This window comes from Bidens hawaiensis, unplaced genomic scaffold, assembly GCF_021521415.1.
Source record: "Bidens hawaiensis isolate Kalapana, Puna unplaced genomic scaffold, B.hawaiensis_p1.1 tig00013805_1, whole genome shotgun sequence".
Classification (NCBI taxonomy): domain Eukaryota; kingdom Viridiplantae; phylum Streptophyta; class Magnoliopsida; order Asterales; family Asteraceae; genus Bidens; species Bidens hawaiensis.
The window spans coordinates 625015-646302 of record NW_027492179.1 but is presented as its reverse complement, the minus strand read 5'-3'; the positions used below and the strand labels follow the sequence as shown (position 1 = coordinate 646302).

The 21288-nt window shown below is 35.4% G+C and overlaps 1 pseudogene; it reads right to left on the bottom strand.

Moving 5' to 3' along the window:
* Positions 1 to 3739: 3739 nt before the first annotated feature.
* LOC143544950 (uncharacterized) lies at positions 3740 to 5042 on the bottom strand (annotated as a pseudogene).
* Between the last annotated feature and the right edge of the window lie 16246 nt (positions 5043 to 21288).

The window sequence follows — 21288 nt, the reverse complement described above, 5'->3', positions numbered from 1 at the left end:
TGGAAGTCACAGGATTTGCTCTGATCAGCGTTATGACGCTGTCGGATTATTGGAGCCTTTGGCCATGGGAGTTTCTCGGTGGCAAATATCTCGGTGACGCTTTTGGTGAGTGGCGTCCATCTGGGATTCCGGTTTGACGACTGCATGTTGTCCCTTCCGCCTAAGAAAGGGCGAGAGCTGAATCAGGTGTCAAAGTTTACACTTGACTGCCAAATACCAAGCTTCCTCCTTTTGTTTTGTCGGGCGGTACGGACGTTATTTTCTCTTGTTCTCTGCGTGTAGAGGTTTGTGCTCTGGGGAAGATTTCTACCCAGTTGCTTCTCCGTTTCGGCAAAGCGTTTGGCTGCCGTCATGATGGCATCCCACGTGGATGGCATGCCGTCTTTACCTGTCAACGTGCGGATGAGCTCTGGGTACTCAGCGCCCTGGATAAAAGCGGCGAGAACAAGATCTTCGCTAATAGTGCCCAGACTTAGCTTCTTTGAGTTGAAGCGAGTGATGAAGTCTAGCAAAGATTCGTCTTCTTCCCGGATGCAGTTGAGGATCGTCCATTGCTCTTCAGTATATTTTCTTTGTTGACTGAAGTGTTGGCTGAATTTGTGCTGGAAGTCTGCCCAATCGTAGATGTGGTAGACCGGTAGACGATCAAACCACGCTCTGGCTGCCCCGACGAGCGTCATTTGGAACATGTAACACCATGTGGGTTCTGTCCAATTACTGACGGTTGCCCCCGCTATAAATTTGTTCAAGTGATCGTCCGGGTCAGATATGCCATCGTAAGTGCCTATGTTGGACATCTGTTTGTCACTCTTTGGAGCGATTGCTTCCGCAATGTCCCTTGCAAATTTGGATGTTCCCGCATTCGCAACAGTTGGTCTGAAAGTTTTGGAGAAGTCACGTGGGTTTCCCCCCGTGCTCTTTGGTTTGAAGGTTTCCTCGAAATTTCTTCTCGAGTGGAAGTCTGCTTCTCTATGCTTCTCTTTCGCCTTATGACGAGGGTTTGCGTCACTGTCAGATTCTTCCCAATCTTCATCATCCACATACTCGCAATCATTGCTCATGTTGAGCTGTTGAGTGTTTCCGAATTCGTCATTGGCCTGTTGGAGTGAACGTAAATGTTCGTCCAACTCGGCTTGGAATTCTTTCTGACGTGCTTCCGCCCAAGCTTTAACTTGTTCTGGTGTTTGTCGCGGAAGTCTCGTCTGTTATTTCCCCAACTGGGTATCAATGAATCCCATGAGGGGATTGTTTACTGCACTTGCCCCGGCTTGGGTAGCCGGGGTAGTGTTCGTAACAATCGTGTATTCACCAGTGTTCCCCCCAGTAGCTGGGGTTGTGGTTACCGGAGTTTCTTGGTTACTCGGTGGTTTTGGCATCGGAGTAACCTTAACCATCTTTCCAGAAGTTTGAAAAAACTAAGAAAAAGAAGAGTAAGTTCTAGCTTAATGCACGGATGGCGCCAATGAAGAAACACTAAGTGACCCCTGCAGATTAAGGATAATCTTAGGGTTAAGTAGATGTTTCCCACGAGGGTTAGGTCCGGCAAAGATGGTTATTCTTCTCAACCTGCAAAACAGACACCGTAAGCTCGTCACTGAGAAATGGGGGGGTTCCTCCTTGTGACCACCCTCCGGCGTGAGAATCAGACTAGATTGCTCTGAATATAAGTGTATATAGAGAGAAATAGCTAGAGAGAAGATGATGATACCGTTCCAAGGTGTTGGAGTATTTATAGCTGAAGGTAGGTTTCCAAGCAGGTACGGCCAGCTGTATATAATATTCCTTTTCCACCAACTATGGGCTACGTTCGTGCCACGATGGGAGTTGGTGGGTAGGCAGCAGCTGATAGTGACATTTTGCACTGGAGCGTGCTCCTCCTCGTACTATTGTCGGTGAGCTGTCACCCTGTGATTGGTTCATGGGTTGCTTTTGTCAGATCTTGTCTATTTGTCCATACCTTGGTAGGTATAGTACAAAAGATCTTCTAGAAGCGTACGGACTGGCTCTTTTGGGCGGGAATATTCTCGCCCTGCTTATTCCTTCTTCAGGTGACATTACTGAAGTATTAAGAGTTAGTGCCTTATGCGTGTAGCCTTACTGTTAGTGCGGGTAGCCTTCTTTCTTGGCTTGTACCTACAGCTGCGGGGACAGGCAGGGTACTGTACCAAGGGAGGCTTTCCTGCGGGAACAGCTGGCTTACTGCGTGTAAGGTCTTCATCTCTCTGAGCATGGTGGGTCCTGCGGATCCAGTTGGTCTTTGCGCAGACGTATCTCTTCAAGGTGAGTCTTGCGGGTTCAACTGGGCTTTGCGGGGACCTACCTCTTCAGCTCATCACTTGAATTTCTTGCGTATTTTTCTTGATTTGGTGCTTCTGATTGTGCTTTTCGAAGTATTATATATATGCGTCGCGGTTTTTATTATATTGATTCATATTTAGTTATCCTATCATAATAAGAAGTCTATATTAGCAAATGTACATCACTCAAAAAAATAACAAAAAACCAAGATATACATGACTGATTATTTTCAAAACTAAAAACTGCTAGCTTTTAACTATAATGAAAATTACAAAGGTTTAACAAAAATAAATATAAATTGCTAGCTATGGGGTTCGAACCTATGCGCACTTATGTGCGGAAGATCTTAAGTCTTCCCCCCTTAACCTCTCGGGCAAACAAGCTTTTTCTTAATAGATATAAATTCTTTTTATACAATCAATATCATAATATACAAATATGTAACGACTCTTTGATTTAGTTTCCACATATATACATGAACTCAACTTTGTGGCTTAGAACCCGTGTACTACACGGATGAAAAATATCAGTACATAATATTTTTTTAACCTTTCTATACATCTTATACATGGAAAAATATATTAAGTATACTAGGGAAAAGATCTAATACAATAATACATTAACGTACAGTAGGTACATGAATCCCCTTTTTCACGAAAATCGATCCATGAAATCACATCCCAACATCTCGGAATCGTCAATACATATCCAACTAATCATTGGTTCACCGAAAAAAACAGCTTTGGATCGTTAATCGATCAATTTTTTACTTTTTTTCACGAAAACCGTTTTTAAGCGTATTCTGAGCGTTTTAGGTTTTTGGCTGAGCGTTTTAGTTTTGGTTGAGGGTTTTTGAGCGTTTTAGTATGTTTGCCTTTGAGCGTCTAGCGTACCTATCGTACGTCAACACATTATTGTACAATATCTCGACCCAAGTATACTAACAATTTAACCTAAAAAAAACTCATATATATGAACAAGAAATTACATAATTAGATTTTAAAAGTTTTCTTAAAATCATCATCATCATCGTACTCAGTATATCCCACCAATAGCAAAGCTATGGTAGGGTCTGAGGAGGGTAAGATGTATTAAAACAAATGTGTTATTAGTATAATTACTATTTTCTAATATATATATATATATAAAAGAGGGAAGGCATATTTAATAAAAGAGAAATGCGGGAAAATTTGTGAGAATGATATGGAGACGAGACATGACATAAGAGATTTTTATTATAGTTATATAGTATAGAAGTGTAGATATAGATGCAGATATAGATTTAAACACTGTATAGAGAATAAACGGAACGGGTAGAATAATTTCATAACTACTCGGGTGACTATTGTTCAAATGCGAATTGCCTTTATCGAATCTTAACTAGTAAATAACATATAAGTTTAAATCACAAAGTTGCAAGTTCAATCGTCTCAACTAAAAATACTACTTAACATGAAAACAGAACGAAAAACATTAATCATTATAACGTTTTAAGAAGCCTAAACAAAACGGCTGCTTCAGGCACCTTCGCAAACACAATACAAAACGTCTGAACCTCGAAAAAAAGATCTTGATCATTGATTATGTTGTTTGTGATCAAACTCCTCAAGAACACACACACGAGCCTCACCAACCGTTGCTGCATAAACTTTTCCTTAATATTCTCACACAACGAAATGCAGTTGGTTATATACAAATGCACAAACTCAGCTGGTAACTTAACCTCAGTCGTTAACAGGTTCACAACTTCCATCGAGTGCAGGCTCAGTTCCATGCTCACAAGAACCGTTAAGTAGTCAGATATTTTAGGTGAGTTCATTAATATTATCAAAACTTCAACCGCGATTAACGGGTTGTTTTCCACTAGTTTTGGTAACTTTCTTGGAGTCAACCCGCAGTCATACACGAGGTTTGCGTTGGATTTTAACTCGAGTAAAACTCTTTCTTGCTGACCTGGCGCTAGCGGGCCTTTTAAGGCTTGCTGTACTAACTCACGAACCACTGCACTCTTGTCAACACACAACCCGAGATCCCAAATCGGGCCGTGAATGTTTTCGAGATTGACCCATTTTAGTTCACCTTCTAGAACCGGGAGTCTAGGTGGAACGGGCCGGGTCCAATGAGGATACAGCCCGTCTAGTGACGAATGTATTAGGCCCGTTACTGTTTCCTCTCGGTCACCTGGCCCGAAATCTGGATCGGATATCACATTTTTTATCGCAGCGTCTTTAAAAAAACAAGTAAACGGGTCGGGCTTTTTCACTAACGGGTCGAGCGGTGGGAAATTGTTTGATGCAGAGTCAAACTTGTTGATGTAATCTGCTGCTGATAATTTTAAAACCTCGTGGGCCCCGCCTAGCAAATGACGAATAAACAATTTTTCAAAATTTTCGGTTTTTGCATCATTTGCAGCGTTAACAAGCAAGGTAACGTACGGGTTGGCGGATGACTCGGATGCATACGAGTGATGAAGTAACGCAAATGCAACTAAACGCTCGGTCGGTTTTAGAAACTTTGGTGTGTCTTCTAAAAGAATAACAAGTGCAGAGCAGATGGCATAATGCTGAGAGCGCGGGACCTTTGTGGAGAACTCGGTAATGATATCTTGAACGGGTCGTTTCTCGCCTTCTTTAAGTAGGGAATATAGAATCGCGGCTGCGGGTTTAGCGATCACCTTCTGCATACTAAAATAATGTCAAAGTAATTAGTTAAATCTTTTAACTTAAACCAGTATGACACGTTAGAGATAAAACATAACTTTAAACGACCGATTTATCGGCCTGTCTTTGAAGTTTGATCAAAAGTGTAACATAATATTGATGCTTATTAAGATGTTATTGTAATTATAAAGCATCATGAATCAGCAACTCATCAACATTGTATATAGAAAACATGGACATATGTGACCAAATATAGTTGCCAAAATGTTTTTTTCCTTGTACTTTTTTTCATATTTTGTTTTTCCATTACAAAAAATATATATTTTTTAATATTTTTTTAATATAAGCAAAATAACAACATATTTTTATCAAAATTTGAATTTAGTAGTATTTAAATTTTATGCAATATTTAAATATTTTTGAATTAATTATACCGTCATCCAGTTCTTAAATCTGGTCCAACAAGGCTTCATGTTCACTCTCCGGTTATGAAAACATTGGCTGCAACTCAAAAAACACTTGAAAAAAAACATTATTTGTATAAATTCTCTATATTCATTGAATCCATAGAAACATCAAAGTTGAAAAAAAAAATTAAAAAAAATATATTATGAATGTGTCATGTAAGTATTAACTTCATGACACTTATACTTATAAAACCAAACCAGATTATATAAAAGTATAAAAAAACACAGTTATTTAATTTACTATTGTTTTTATTGATGACTAAGAAACTAACTATATTGATCAAAGCAAGTACTCACATCATTGAAGAACAATATACAGATAATTAATTATTATTATTATTAGGACTATTGGTTTTTATTGGTCCCAAGTATTTCATTTTTGCCGGCGCTGGTCCCAACTATCACTTTAACTGCCAACGGTCCCAACTTTCACACATGTGTCTGCCACCCGTCCACGACTAACCGAGTACTAACTCCGTTATGTTTTAGCTGACGTGTCCATCCTACGTGTTAAAAAACGTTGACGTGTCATTTTTGTTGCTGACGTGGCTTTTTCTAATAAAACAATAATAATAATAATAACAATAATAATATGTCTTCTCATCGTCTCTCTCACCCCATCGTCTCTCTTAATACACACCGCCACCGCCACCACCGTACAACTTCTCACAGACATCGGCACCACCATGCAATCATCATCCGATACCTCATCTCCTGACGGATCCAACAATCATCCACCACCGTACAACTCCTCACAGACATCGATACACACCGCCACCGCCACTGAAGCTCAGAATGTTAATAACTCAGGTTCGGTTACCGGAAACCATGGCGGTGGATTAGGAACAAGTTCGGTAGCTTTAGGATCGGTTAATTCGAGTCGGAAAGGCACCACGGAGGCTCCGGCTGCAGTTTCCCCAATTCGAGACAACCCTGGCTCCGGCAATCGGTGTCCGCTTCGGGAGATCCGGTTCGGCTGCGGATTCGGGTTTGTGGAGGTCCGGTGTTGAGGTGATGGTACGGAGGAGTCTAGGGTTTGTGGGTATGAGTTTGATTTTGACTTTAATTTGCAGATTTGTGGATTTGTGAAGGAGGAGAAGGACTTTTTGTTATTAATATACACGCAGGCAGCCACGTCAACGTTTTTTAACACGTAGGATGGACACGTCAGCTAAAACATAACGGAGTTAGTACTCGGTTAGTCGTGGACTGGTGGCAGACACATGTGTGAAAGTTGGGACCGTTGGCAGTTAAAGTGATAGTTGGGACCAGCGCCGGCAAAAATGAAATACTTGGGACCAATAAAAACCAATAGTCCTTATTATTAAAACGATTAAACTAATACCTTGTGAAACAAATATATGATATCTTTTGCTCTTGAACGAAAAGAAAACTGCTTAAAGTTTGATTCCTGTTTATGCTTATTTGGCTGTGTTATTTGGATTTTTAAACAAGTATATATTATGATATAGTTATCGGCTCCTATTTTTTATAGGTTAAAACTTATAACAAATATGGAAACCGTATAATTGTTTTTTTTATAATTTGATTACACTTTCGGGCCGGTCCTGAAATAGTTGGTTTACCCGGGCCTGAAACCGGAACGTGATATATGACCCGATGAAAAACCGAAGGTTATAACTTATATTGCATGTCCGGGTTTTGGTTCGGGTTATTGGGTATTTAAAGAAGTTGTGTCCTGAACAACAATTAAGCATGTGAACTAAAAAGGCTTCGCGTAAAATTTTGGGCCTGGCATATTAAGAAACTTTTTATTATTCAACGATTTATCTCCGCCCTAGGATGTACAAATGAACCTGCCATGGGCCCGGTAAATCGGTTTCTACCAGGGCCACGTAACCAAAAAAACCGGTTCGTAGCCTCATTCACTGAAACCATTTATAGCCCGACCCGATTTAAAAAACATGAAAAAAAAAAAAGTTTTTACTTTGCCTCAAACCGATTTATAACCCGAATCAATTTGATATAACAAAGCTATATTTATAAATAGTTGACCATCATAGTTCGGTTTTTAACCCGAACCAATTTTGTACACCTCTACTCCAACCTGAGGAACACTTACATACACATTTAATTGTATTTTAACTCTTCTTATAATCACTAATAATAATTTTATCTCAAATCCTATCGACGCGCTTATATATATTTATTTGGGGATCATTTAAGAACTCTCCGTAGTTGTGATAACTCGAGAGAAGTCTATGTAATATATAAACGTTTAACTTTCTTTTTCTTAATTTCAATTATAACGTCCGTATTATAAAAGTAAAAAAAAAATAAAAATAAAGTAGCTCGCGAGATTACATATACGGACATATTACGAGAGAACTATATAAGGAATTGTACATTATTCAAAAGTTCAAAACTCTAATCACATCAATATACTTGACTAGTTTAACATGATTAAAACCTTAAAGATACAAAGAGCAAGTGTTTTGCAAAACAAAATAATAACAATAAAAAAGTTTATAATAAGAATGCTGGCTATGGGGTTCGAACCCATGCGCACTTATGTGCATATGGGTCTTAAGTCTTCCCCCTTAACCTCTCGGGCAAACCAGCTTCTTATTCTTTTTTGAAATCTTTTGAATACGTTCAGTAATGTAGCTAATAAGACATTATTATTATTGTTATTGTTATTGTTATTATTATTGTTATTATTATTATGGTTTATATAACTAGGGTCAAGTTATTCTACAAAGGGTAACAAAAATGAGAAGTGTGAGAAGGCATAAATAATTGACATGTGTCAAGTGGGGACCAAAAGGAAAAGGGTATAGAGGTAATTGTACACATTTTTTCTCTCCACATGCAAGGCACGTGCTAATACCCCCATCATTTTAGAACGTCTATAACTTTTTCGTATGATATTTTTTTTAAATAAAAAAATTCATCATAGTAACAAGCGTTTTTTTATCTTTAATATGAGTATGATTTTGTTATGTAAAATTTAAAACAAAAATTACGTCATTGTGTCTTTTCGCCCACCATTGTGTCTTCTCGCTTATCATTGTGTCCTTTCAAACACCATTGTTTTTTTCGCTTATCATTTTGTATTTTTTCGTCATTGTGTCTTTTCGCACACAATTGTGTCTTTTCGCTTATCATTGTGTCTTTTTTCGTCATTGTGTCTTTTCGCACACCATTGTGTCTTTTCGCTTATCATTGTGTCTTTTTTCGTCATTGTGTCTTTTCGCACACCATTGTGTCTTTTCGCTTATCATTGTGTCTTTTTTCGTCATTGTGTCTTTCAACTCATCATTATGTTTTTTTAAATACTAATAACACCGTTGTGTAATAATAATATGTAAAAATAATGATAAAATAACAACAAATTATCTAATACATAAAACACAATGATTAATACATGTTACACAATAACTTGAAACGTAAAACACAATGGTGAATACGTATAACACAATGACCTAAAACGTAAGACACAATGGTGAATACGTATAACACAATGACCTAAAACGTAAGACACAATGGTGAATATATATATATAACACAATGATTTGCAACGTAAAACACAATGGAAACAACATATTACACAATGAACAACAAAAAACAAATAACAAAAAACAAAATTAAAAAAACCCATTAGTTTTTTTTTATTTTTATATAACAATATGATACTCATATTAAAGATAAAAAAAACGCTTATTATTATGGTGAATTTTTTTTTAAAAAATAATGTCGTATGAAAAAGTTATGGACATTTTAAAATGATGGGGGGAATTGACATGTGGCTTGCATGTGGAGAGAGAAAGTCAAGAAATGTGGGTTATTACCTTCATGCCATTTCCATCAATTTTTATTTATTAAATTAATTTTAACCATTCAAATCTAAGATTAATGGACTGGATTTCTTCTCACCCTTCTCATTTTTGTTGTCCTTTGTATTTTAACTTTACCTTATATAACTATTTAGGCGACTATAATTCAAACTACAAATTACAAGAATCTTGTTGGATTCAAGTTATTCTACAAAGGGGAACAAAAATGAGAAGGATGAGAAACCATAATTAGTTGACATGTGTCATGTATGGACCAAAGGAAAAAGGGTATAAAAGTAATATTACACATTTTCTCTCTCCACATGCAAGTCACATGTTAATTTCCCTATTATTTTTAAACATCTATAACTTTTTCATATGATATTTTAAAAAAAAAAAAAATTCACCATAATAACAAACGTTTTTTACCTTTAATATGAGTATAATTTTGTTATATAAGAATAAAAAATAATTTACGTCATTGTGTCTTTTTGCTTACCATTGTGTCTTTCTGTTTGTTATTGTGTTTTTTCGCCATTGTATCTTTCATCTGATCATTGTGTTTTTTTTAAAATACTAATAACACCGTTGTGCAATAGTATATATATAATGAAAAATACTAACGAATTATCTAATACATAAAACATAATGATGAATGCATATTACACAATAACCTGAAACGTAAAACACAATAATAAATACATATAACAACACAATGGCCTGAAACGTAAGACACAATGGTAAATGCATATAACACAATGGTCAGAAATGTAAGAAACAATGGTAAATGCATATAACACAATGGCCTAAAACGTAAGACACAATGGCCTGAAACGTAAGACACAATGGTAAATGCATATAACACAATGGCCTGAAACGTAAGACACAATGGTAAATGCATATAACACAATGGCCTGAAACGTAAGACACAATGGTAAATGCATATAACACAATGGCCTGAAACGTAAGACACAATGGTAAATGCATATAACACAATGGCCTGAAACGTAAGACACAATGGTAAATGCATATAACACAATGGCCTGAAACGTAAGACACAATGGTAAATGCATATAACACAATGGCCTGAAACGTAAAGACACAATGGTAAATGCATATAACACAATGGCCTGAAACGTAAAGACACAATGGTAAATGCATATAACACAATGGCCTGAAACGTAAGACACAATGGTAAATACGTATAACACAATGGCCTGAAACGTAAGACACAATGGTAAATGCGTATAACACAATGGCCTGAAACGTAAGACACAATGGTAAATGCGTATAACACAATTGCCTGAAACGTAAGACACAATGGTAAATGCGTATAACACAATTGCCTGAAACGTAAGACACAATGTTAATATGTATAACACAATGGCCTGAAACGTAAGACACAATGGTAAATGCGTATAACACAAAGGCCTGAAACGTAAGACACAATGGTAAATACGTATAACACAATGGCCTAAAACGTAAAACACAATGGAATCTATATATCACACAATGCCTTGAACGTAATACACAAACAACATAATACTATTTTTCTCAAATTAAGTGAATATTGATCACAATGACTAAAACACAAAGATAGAAAAGTATAAAGACAAATGTTGAGCACAAAGACACAATAACGCACGAAAGACACAATGACGTAATTTTTGTGTTAATTTTTATCTTTTTTATATGAGTATCAATTGAAAAACACAATGACCGAAATATATAACACAATGCATAGAAAAACCCAATTAAAAACACAATGAACAACCAAATAACACAATATAAAAAAACCCATCAACTTTTTTTTTATTTTTATATAACAATATGATATTCATATTAAAGATAAAAAAAAGCTTGTTATTATGGTAAAAAAAATTTCTAAAAAAATGTCGTATGAAAAAGTTATAGACGTTTTAAAATGACGGAGGAATTAACATGTGCCTTGCATGTGGAGAGAGAATGTCTTCATAAGTGGGTTATTATCTTCATGCCCTTCTCATCTATTTTTATTCAATTTTTATTCTTGAATTAATCTCCACCATCCAAATCTAAGATCAATGGATTAGATTCCTTCTCACCTTTCTTATTTTTGTTGTCCTTTATTAGTATTTAGATGCAAAAGTATGTTTAATTGTTTATAACTTATAACTTATAAGTGTGTGATTTACCTGGTTTAGAAAAACAAGAGATTTTTCTTATTTTGTAACTTGTAAGGTTCCCTCTTGTCGCTCACATAACTCGAACTTGAATATCGTGTATCTTGTACAAGCCCCATTGCCAAAACCAACTAAGTTACATTCTTGGGGCTCTTGTCGCCTTCGACCATATTGTAGTTTTTTTAATTCACATCAGCGGCAATTTCCTTGTCACTTAATTGTTTACTAACTATTACTTTAAGAAATCATAAATTATCGAGTGAATTGCATTTTTTTTACGTTTTAATCAAATTTTAGGCTCTATTTTCAACTAAGGCATTTACAATAATTGTCCTTTACGTTGTACTGAGTAGTTATTAATTTTTCTTCATCCTTTAACCATTCTCGTGTGTTTATGAGGTGAGTCAAAATACCATTAATTGCCATTAAGAATTGCCTCTCGACCTATGAGCATAAAACTACCCTAAAAAGATCACTCTAACACACATCTCTCGATCTATAGAAATTATTTTTTAGGTTCACCAATATGATCATTTCCATGGCTTTCGCGACACAGCTTTTCATACTCAATGACCATGCGGGTACCAGATGTGTGTCAAATAAAACATTAAGTCCTTCATGAAGTACGTCCATAATTGATGGTTGTCGACAACGTCAAAGAAGTAAGAATTCAACCCCTATATATCTCTCAGTACTTGTTATTAACCGACATTTAAACAATTCCATGAAAAATAAATCATTTGGTTAGTTTTCGCCTCCTGCAACTAAGTTTTGGGTTTAGAATTTCCATCAAATTGAAATTTATTTGATTAGTAAAAACATCTCACGTCTTTTTCTTTATCTATATCTTTATCATATACGCGTAAGCTTATTTTATTATTATTTTTTCTCTTTATAGTGACTTTTTGTTGCTATTAGAGAAAAACTTTTAACTTCTCTAAACTATATCTCTGTTTTTGTTACAAATGTATGTATAATTTAGAGATACAATAGTTTTTGAAAGCAGGATGTGAATGCTTTTAGTTCATTTTTTTAATGTTTTTAGATGATTATTACTTGCCTTATAAATGTAGTTTTGTTGTTATGCACAATTTGTTTAAACGGAATTGTATAAATATATGTTGAAGTAAACTTAAGTTTTAAGGTGAGCTGAATTTTAAAAAAAAAATAATAAAATTTCAAAAAAATTGTTAAAATTCTTACAACAACATTCAAGACATTTGATTTCAATAAAACATGTTGTTGAAATGCCATTAAAGCTAGTCAAATGAACGATGAAAGGCTATAACTTATGTGCATTAAATTTTAGGTTATAATTTATTCTTTGGTAGTGGCTACATTTTCGGGTTATAACTTATACGTATTAAAATTTGTGTTTAATTTCGTTTTATATAACTTAAAAATTCAATTTTGATGTAAATAAAAACATTGAGTTCACTATAGCATGATAAAATCAAACCAACTATAAGTCTACAACTAACCAGATTAAGGGCTAATAGCATCAAAACCATAACATCCAAAATACCTATGTATCTCTAATAACAGCAATATAACCCCCTAAAGGAAAAAAATATATATGCAAATTAATCCCAAGAAAGAAGCCATCAATCCTCGAAAGCAAAACATCAATCAAGCAGTTTTAATCGAACCACGAATTTGTTGCCTTGGGCCCCATAGGGGACCCCAATTGCTTCAAGAAATTTCATACATGTATTTTCATGGTAGATATTTAAAACGGATGTAATATATTAATAGACAATTACACTTTGATGCTTTGGAGCCATCATAGCCTCATAGGGTATCCCGAATGCTTCAACAAATTTCATGCACGTGTCTTTCGATAGGGCTTTCATGTCCCAATTTAAATGGTAAGCAGTAAACACCAATCATATCAAATGGTAATTGGTCTTTGAAGTGATCATCAGCATATGAATCGACTTGATAACAAATCGTGCATTTGTATTTGCTTCTTTAAGTGTTTTTAAATTGTTGACAACTTTGTTAGCATTCGCTTCCCTAGACCCGTTGAAAAATCATATTTTAGCAATGCATAAACTAATAAACTGATATAAAGAATGAAGAGTTATAAAAACTGAGTTTTTATAAGAACAAAATATTTCTCAAGTGATGTTTTTAAATATTTATTAAAATGGTGTTTTTTAAGAAGCAACGATTAAACCAGCAACATAAGCAAGAAGGTTTAGATGGATAATGTTAATGTTTGGACAGTTAGAAAATATTATTAAAATACAAGCATTCGATTTAATTTCCGTTTGCTCTTGTTCATGATGAGGAAGAAGATAATAATAGTCACTTTGATAATTATTTTTAGACAACAATATCTTCTTCCAAGGGATTATGTTCAAAAAAAAGGGAGAATATTTTAGCAATACATAAACTGATAGAAAGAATAAAGAATTATAAGTTATTTTGGAAAAAAATATATTTAAAAAAATGATGTTCCTTATGTATTTATCAAAGGTGGTGTTTTTGAAGGGGTAGTGACCGAACCATTAACATAAGCAAGAAGTTTTGATGGTTAATGTTAATACCAAGTCTTTTTTATAGTTACAAGATATAAAACTGAAATAGAAGCAACCGATTTAAAATATTGTATGTTATTGTTCATAACTAGGAAGAAGATAATAATAGTCACTTTGATAAATGTTTTTAGAATAATAATTTTGTTAATATTTTTTAGGAAAAGAAAACAGAAATTTGGAAGTCAAACTTACCATTAGGATAAGGATAGGTAGCACACAGCTTGATCTCATTGTTTGTTATGCGAGTCAAATCCTTAGCAAAACAAAAGGCGTGCTCATCGACGGTGAGGATTCTAGATGCTGGTCTAAATAAAGTTTTCAGTTTATCAAATTTCATCTTTGAATAACTTCTTTCATAAATTCTGATGCCTTGTTTATGGTTAGACGGTGGAAAAAAATGTATACGGATGAAATAATGTCATTTCATCTTGCTAGAAAACATATATAAATCAGAAATTTATCTCAAAACGAAAATTTGGATTTTTTGAGAAACAATGTTTAAATGAGATTTTGACATAGATAGAAATTTTGTTAATGTTTTTATTATAATCATTCAATAATTGAAATATACGATAATCAGCAAAGAACCTATTTTGATGGAAATAAAGGTTTAATTACAAGGATACAAATGATTTTTTAACCGATATAATCAACGACAATAATAGTTTCGTATTACAAGAAAATTTTACATGGAAGTTGATCAAACTATTTATGGCCCATTTAGAAACAAGGATTTTGGTTACATTGAAATTAACTTCTTTTTTTTGGTTGGCTATTTTGGCCCAAAGTGTTGTTTTTATAAAATATAAATGTAAAAAAAAAGTTAATTTTTAACATAATTGAAATCGCTAGTTTAAAATGGGTCATAAATAGTTTGACCAACTTCCACGTAATATCATAATATTATCGCCGTTAATCAAATCGGTTAAAAAATCATTTGTATATTATCGTTAATCAAATCGGTTAAAAAATCCTTTGTATATTTGTAATTAAAACTTGTATTTCCATCTAAATCAGTTCTTTGTTGATTATCGCATATTTCCATTATTAAATGGCTATAACAAAAACATTTATAAAATCTCATTCAGTGTCAAAATTTCCTCATTTGAACTTTGTTTCTCAAAAAATCCCAATTTTCATTTTGAGATAGATTTATGATTTGTATATGTTTTCTATCCTGATGAAATTGCATTATCTCCTCCATATCCATTTTTCACCGTCTAACCATGAATAAAACATCAGAATTTGTAAAAAGAAGTTATTCAAAGATGAAATTTGATGAACTGAAAATCTTATTTAGACCAGCATCCAAAATCCTCACTGTCGGTGAGCATGACTTTGGTTTTGCTAAGGATTTGACTCACATAACAAACAATGAGATCAAGCTGTGTGCTACCTCTCCTTATCCTAATGGTGAGTTTGACTTCCGAATTTCTTTTTCTTTTTTCCCCTAAAATATATTAACAAAATCGTTCTAAAAATATTTATCGAAGTGACTTTTATTGTCTTTTTTCTAGTTATGAACAAGAACGTACAATAATTTGAATCGGTTGCTTTTATTTCAGTTTTATTTCTTCTGACTATAGAAAAAGACTCAGTATCAACATTATCCATCAAAACTTTCTTGCTTATGTTAATGGTATAGTCGCTACCTCTTAAAAACACAAGTTCGATAAATATATTAAAAATATCAATTGATAAATATATTTTTTTTCCAAAGTAACTCAAGTTTTATAATTATTTATTCTTTATGTATTGCCAAAATATCCTTCTTTCATCAGGAAGCAGGGAAGTGAAGACTAACAACATTGCTAAAAACTTAAAAGCACTTAAAAAGGCAAATGCGAATATAACAGTTCATTATCAAGTTGATCCGTATGAATTTTGGAATGATGTTCGCTTGAAACACCATTTACCGTTTGATCGCATTGTATTTTACAATCCCCTTTGTCAACAAGGTGACTGGTTTACTAAGTTTCTCAAAAATTCCTCCGCTGGATGTAAAGGTGGAGAAATGTATTTTTTCGATAGGATCGGTGGTTACCATTCAAAGTGGGACCTGAAAGCTCTATCGAAAGACACATGCATGAAATTTGTTGAAGCAATTGAGGTCCCCCATACATCAAGCAAATGGTGTGTCTTAAGATATGAAATTCGTTCTGAATACCTACCATATGATCATAAAAGCTGTTGATGGTTCGATTTTAACCGTTTGATGGATGTTTTGTTTCGGGGAGATTAATGGTGATGAACAATCCAGCGTGAGCACAACTAGAGGATCAACCACGTTTAGTATTATCAATTTATTTTAAATGTTTTGTTTTTTAATTAATGTTAGTGGGTAATAAGTGCATTAAGTCCATGCTCTTCTTATTAGATGCATACGCATGTTTATATTCTGAATCTTTTAAGAGAGTTCAACGGGTCGTGCATAATAATTTATTGATGTCAAAGAACTACAACTTTGTTTTCAATATGATTGGGTTTGCCATTCAAAAGAGGATGGTGGCGCAGTTTGTTGCCCGCTTATCCGCCTCTCTATTGTAATTAGATCTTTTTCTTTAATATATGAACTCCGTTTATAAAAAAAATAAAAATAAATAAATTTAAAGGCTTTATCATTGAGTAATTAAAGCAGAACAAAAATTGGCTTAAAGCTTTATCCCTAGCTCTATTTGAATTCTTGAAGTTTAACCCATTTAAAGGTTCTTGTAATTATTTGGTTTTGATGTTATCTGCCCTTAAAGTGGTTAATTATGTGAATTGTTAGTTAAATATTCATTTTTTATATACGATTTGACGACTCAAAATCATCTCAATATCGGGCTTGGCATTACTATTCCAATTAATTAGTTACATCTTACATGGCTCGTTAAAAACAAAAACAAGTTTTTTTTTATAAAGTGTGCTTAGTTTTTAATCATAGTTGTTAAATAGAATGAGGAAAGGGTTAAAGCTGACCAAAGACTCGAGCCAATGAGCCATGGGTATAAAGGTCACAAGAATGTAATGTACGTGTTGGGAGTTTGGGATTCACCGTATAGAGAACAGTGTGGTGTGGTGTGGTGTGGTGTGGTGTGGGGCTATTCTTTTTAAAAATATTAGACTTAAATAATCTTAACTATTAGCTATTGGCCGACGACAATACAAACTAACTATGTCCTCCCAATGATCCTATAGTAACGGACGCCTAACGTGTCAAAAACGTGTTTATGCGGCAAATACATTTTAAAAAAAACTAGGTTGATGCTTGAGACTAGGGTGAAGCATAGAAGCGACCGGGTCTCCAAACCACCCCCACCCCCACCCCCATCCACAATAAAAGTCCAACATTCTATGGTATATATACCTTTTAATTATTTAACTTCCTATTGACTTTTTTTTACTTCTTATATGATGTTAAAAGTTGTGTTATAAAAAATTAGAATTCAATATTTGCTGTCACATTCCTAATGTCTTGGTTTTATATTTTATGTATATGAGGCTTTATTCAATTTGGATTAAAGTGTTTGTGGGCTTAATGTCTGGAAACTTGCTGAAAGGATCAAGTCCCGGTGGCCCATGAGTTTTTTACAGCAATTTTTGTTATAAAACAAAGAGAGATTTATACTGTGGTTTTGAACTATTGTTACATCCTTTAGAGAGTTTTGATAAAAGATCACTGCAATAATGATATAATCTTGTATTCGGTTTATCGGTGGTGTAATTTTCGTGGAGATTATCGATTGTGTTGAATCAATAAAGACGAAGTATGATTTCTGACGTATGATATTTTGTTTTGATGTTTAAACAAAAAATATATCCATCAACTCTAAAACAAAATCACAAGTTTCAACGTACACGTGTTAATGCATTCTATTATGTGAAATATTATTCAAGGTTTTTATAATATAGCCAATTACCTTCTTGAAATTTCATAAAAACTACGTAATACTTATATAGATAAAATTTACATTTAGCGTTTGAAGAAACACTAAGTGACCCCTGGCAGATTACGGATAATCTGGGGGTTAAATAGATGTTTCCCACGAGGGTTAGTTCCGGCAAAGATGGTTGTTCTGATGACCTGCAAAACAGACACCGTGAGCTCGTCACTGAGAAGGGGGGTACCTCCTTGTGACCACCCTCCGGCGTGAGAATCAGACTAGATTGCTCTTGAATATAAGTGTATATTAAGAGAAATGACTAGAGAGAAGATATGATAATAAGATATGATACCGTTCCAAGGTGTTGGAGTATTTATAGCCGAAGGTAGGTTTCCAAGCAGGTACAGCCGGCTGAATAGTATTCCTGTTCTACCAACTGTGGGCTACGCACGTGCCATGCTGATGGTTGGTGGGTAGGCAGCGGCTGATAGTGACCAGGCCGGCTGTGTACTATTCCTTTTCCACCAACTGCAGGCTATGGACGTGCCCCGACAAGGGTTGGTGAGTAGGCAGCGGCTGATAGTGACTTTAAGTACTAGAGCGTGCTGCCCGTCGTACTGTTGTCAGTGAGCTGTCGTAGCTTTGGTCAGATCTTTTGTCCATACCTTGGCAGGTACAGTACAAAAGATCCTCCAGTATCGTACGGACTGGCTCATTTGGGCGGGAGAATTCCCGGCTTTGGGCGGGAGTATTCCCGGCTTGCTCATTCCCTCTTCAGGTAACATTACTGAATTATTTGAGAGTTAGTGCCTTGTGCGTGTAGCCTTGCTGTGCGGGTTGCCTTCCCTGATGGCTAGTATCCGTAGCTGCGGGAACAGGCGGAGTACGTCGACCATTGGGAGGCGTTTCCTGCGAGAGCAGCTTGCGTACTGCGTGTAAGGACGTCGCGTCTCTGAGCATGGTTGGTCCTGCGGATCCAGTTGGTCTTTGCGCAGACGTCCCTCGAGTCTTGCGAGTTCAACTGCGCAGACGTCTCTTCGAGGTGAGTCTTGCGGGTGCAACTGCGCAGACGTCCCTGTTTAAGGTGAGTCTTGCGGGTCCAACCGCGCAGACGTCCCTGTTTAAGGTGAGTCTTGCGGGTCCAACTGGGCTCTGCTGGGACCTACCTCTTCAGCGTTATTGTTAGATCCATGTGTTGTGTCATTTCACCCGTGAGTTTAAAGAGTCAACAGATAGTCCTAACTCCTAATGTATTATTATTATTAATTTATTATTATTATAGTTACTCCGAATTCCTTTACCAATGTAATTGCGCCAGTGTAACCGGGATAACCAATTGAAACCGAACCCAACCCTAGCTCCATCCCGAATACCCAAATAATAAAAAACATCACGTAACTACTATTTTTTCTAATATTTCAATCAATATTATTTTTAGTTTAAGATCAAATAAGGAATATATGTTTTTTTTTCCTATACAACAAACATATCCCAATGATTTTTAAGGAGTCATTTAAAATAATTTCAGCCTTGACTTAAAGATAGAGAATAATTGAACACGTCATCATTTCAACCATAATAACAGGTTGCTTCTTCTGTATTATCTATTTTTATATATGTATATTTTTAACATTAAAAAACATGAAATAAAATAAAAGCCGGCCAAATCCGGCGGTCGTGTAACGCCAATGACTTTGTTCACCGGTTTGTCACTCACTTTAATGTTCAAACGATCCTATGTACGGTTACTTGGTGTCAAATTTAATACATATATTGTAACACCCCAACCCGGAACAGGCTAACGTGTTACTATTACAGATATCAAATCAACGCCACAATCCAAAATACAACAAAAATTAATGCAACCTACGTCATATTATTAAACAAAATGAATTAACTTTTAGAAGCTTGAACTTCATTTTTTATCTCTCATCACTAAATTCCCAGAATCCCGGATTACCTGAAAACAAAATAAGAAAAACAAAACAAGAAAACACGGCTGAGCCAAAAATTGCCCAGTAACGGAAAGAACAATAGTATAGGTAAGGACAGACGTAAGAGAATAAATATACGAACTTCAATTCAAACTCGAAACCAACCTTTTTTACCTAAACATATACTTAATAAAATTCGGATGTATGATCCGACACTTGGCCAGAACATGGTCAAACGCATGCGGAAATATATCAGAACTATAACAAAAACACCCAGAGCCAGAAACATATAACTTGTAACATATAATGTGTGACGTGTAACATATATCGTGTAACATTTAACTGAACTATAATTAAATGCGAAACATAATCCGATATACGATCGGGACGTAATCTGAATATACTCAAATTTAATCAAATGCATATACACATATCAAAACGGACCAGAAATATAGCGAAACAAAATATAATTACTAAAATACACGACGATGATGTTAAAATAAATAGGTCGTGTAATACGGAAGCACCCAGAGCCTAAACAGAGGGGTACACAGCTAGCTAGTCCATGCACCAAAGAGACGGTGTGGGTGGCGTGCACACATTGTTCCATCTCAAACAGAAGTCAGGAGTCAGGAGTCAGGAGTCGGAGCTAAGATCGATCTATACGCCTCTAAGTGGCCCAGGTACTACATGAGTACTTTCAGAGACGCCGTGAACTTTGATTACGCACTGTCACGATAAGTGCCATGTCAGGAGTCAGGAGTCAGGAGTCGGAGCTAAGATCGATCTATACGCCTCTAAGTGGCCAAGGTACTACATGAGTACTTTCAGAGACGCCGTGAACTTTGATTACGCACTGTCACGATAAGTGCCATGTCGTTGACGCCCCAACGACAAGTCAGAAATGCTCGGGTAACAGAGTACTGAACTAAAGTCGTATAACTAAAAGATATTTAAACAGGAACATGCAATAATGAATTCAAAATATATATAACCTATTGCATGCTATAAAATTAATATAACCATATCATACGAATAAACCGAACTAGATAACAAAAATCCGCACTACGAAGTGACGGACATCGAATATAAAATGGACTAGAACCAATACTATGAGTAAACGAAAACAGAAACCGTACCTTTAAACAAAGCAAAACAGATCAAGTTGTCTTCAACTAGATTGAGAATCCGCACAGTGAGCTGATATGATCAGAAATCGAGGCGTTAGAGGCGGGTAACACGGGGACGCTTACGACTGAGAACAAAATAGGTGTCTGGTAGTTAGCGGCCCGGTAGTGTCCGATTTGTGGTGGCGGAGGCAGTCCGCGGCGGCAGCGGAGGATGATGCTTATTTAATGGTGGCGGGGTGATGCAGTGATGGTAACGAAGAACAAAGGTCGTGTGCAAATAGGAGCTGGTATGTTTCGTGAGATGTGAATTGAGAGAGTTTGAGTATGTTTAAGAAAAAGAAACGAATGATCATCACCATGCCGATCTATCCGGAAGTTTGTTGTAGCATATGAGAATTGAGTTTTGAATAATAACTAAACCGTCATTCTTT